General features: G+C 39.9%; 1 non-coding gene across 1 annotated transcript; it reads left to right on the top strand.

Moving 5' to 3' along the window:
* Positions 1 to 980: 980 nt before the first annotated feature.
* Positions 981 to 1103, top strand: LOC149226740 (small nucleolar RNA SNORD14). Its single transcript, XR_016248583.1, has one exon. It is a non-coding gene; the product is annotated as a small nucleolar RNA SNORD14 (small nucleolar RNA).
* Positions 1104 to 1974: the final 871 nt, after the last annotated feature.

Raw genomic sequence — 1974 nt, 5'->3', positions numbered from 1 at the left:
TGCTGCAACACTGGAACGACATGAGCGCAGGGGAGGAGCAAGAATGAAAATTAAGAAGAGCGCCATAACAAATAAACTTGCATACTGGAGAGGGGGAAGGAGCTGCATTAATGCGGCATTGAAGTTGTTGGCAAGAGACTTTAAAACTGGCTTCATGCGAGGCCGGATGGCAGTGGCATTAAGCCACGCGCCCACCCTCCAAGCCGCCTTCGTACAGCTCGCCATGCTACACACCCGCATCCAGGAATATTTTGACAAAGTTAAGATGAATCCAAGTTAGATTTAAAAATGAAAATAAAAATAAGTATATTTCGACAAAATTCTGATTTCATTCGTCATTCCACAGGGCCCAATGAGTTTTTGAAAATGAGTAGTCTGTAAATGCTACTTTTTGGAGTTTTCCATAGATTTCTAACCAAAATGACCAAAAAAATTGTGCCCAAATCTTGACTTGTGTTGTTTAAATTTTTCATTCCATATATGGATTCAATATTCTCAAAACCCAAAAACTTGTTGATCGTGAAGAGTTCAAGTATCAAACTTGTGATTTCACTGAATCTCTACTAGATTCTAAACAAATTAAAATTAGTTTAGAAAATAAACCAAAACTTTCCAAAAAAAAAAAAAAAAAAACTGCACTTCAGGCTACTCGTTTTGAAAATGTGTGGCCAATTAGTTGAGCGAAATTCGAGTACATTCGTTGTTCCACACCAATCATGGTTACGCTACCTGTGTGACACATGCCCTAAGTGGTAATTGGGGTTTCCGCATCGAGCGAGGACCTCATAAATTGCTAAAACGGTCAGCGGAGAATTTACAAATGTAGGGTTAGGGTTAGGATTAGGCGAGTGTTGCGGGGGAAATGATAGGGTTAGGGTTGAACAGAGGCGGTTCGCCCCTTGTATTTATACTGATTGGTATTGTCATGGTAAGATATAGCTTCAGCTTCATCTGTGTATATCACTTATTGTAAATGGGGTGCTCTATGATGATAAAAGAAAGGCCTGTTTCTCAAAACATTCGCAGTGGCCGCCTGAGGGCTTTCGCCTCGCCGGGCTTGAGAGCCGTTGCTGCTTTTAAACCTTCCTTGGATGTCTGAGACCCCTTCTTTATGTGCCGATTGGCCTAAATTTTTGCAGTGACCGTGTGAGCGCTTTCTTTTCGCCGGGCTTCGAGACCTTTTTCTGGTTTTAACCTTCCCTGGGATGTCTGAGATCCCTGCTTTTTAGTCAGTCTCTTTTTGCAATATTTAGCTTTCCAGTATCTCATGTAAGAATTGTGTATTTCGGTTTTCCTTTTTTTTTGTCTGGATTGCCCTTCTTTGAGATGCTTATTGTTGAAGGTATGGGGTGAAATGTATAGGCAGTTTAGATCTGTGGACGACGATGGAAATTTTGTATTCCCGCTGATGTACTATGTGATTTCACAACCAGCGACTTATGATACATCATTAAATTTCCTATGGCGTTCATGTGATTTTGACTATTAAGTTTGCATGTGATTTTGACTATTAAGTTTAGACTGCTTTCTTTTATGGAGCTGGGGGTTAATTGTCTGCGCATATCTTGCGCGAATATTGTCTTTGTTTCTGCTTATTTTTGCAGGTTGCATATCTTGCGCGAATATTGTCTTTGTTTATCCTATTCTCACAGGTTGCATATCTGGCGCGAATATTGTCTTTGTTTCTCCTATTTTCACAGGTTATAGGCGTTCAGCTTAGAAAGCATTGTTATCGGGCTGGCCTTTGAAATTTTTGATTGTCTGCCTCTTTCTGTAAGAGGCGTACTGCTTTCTCTGCTTTCTCTGAATTTGACACACCAAGGAACAGATCGCCTCACATATTAGCAAACGAGATCAATTGTTGGTTTCAGTAAGAATATTATGTTTAGTTATTTAGGGTGAATGAATTAATCCTCAGTAAATGATGTAATTGATCGCTGAGATAAAACCCTAACCATAATGATATTGACGTTG

The sequence above is a fragment of the Pinus tabuliformis genome, chromosome J, assembly GCF_031772625.1.
Source record: "Pinus tabuliformis cultivar Carrire ecotype Pingquan chromosome J, CPIR1, whole genome shotgun sequence".
Classification (NCBI taxonomy): domain Eukaryota; kingdom Viridiplantae; phylum Streptophyta; class Pinopsida; order Pinales; family Pinaceae; genus Pinus; species Pinus tabuliformis.
Note: the sequence above shows the minus strand (reverse complement) of the source record. Positions and strands in the feature narration are given on the sequence as shown.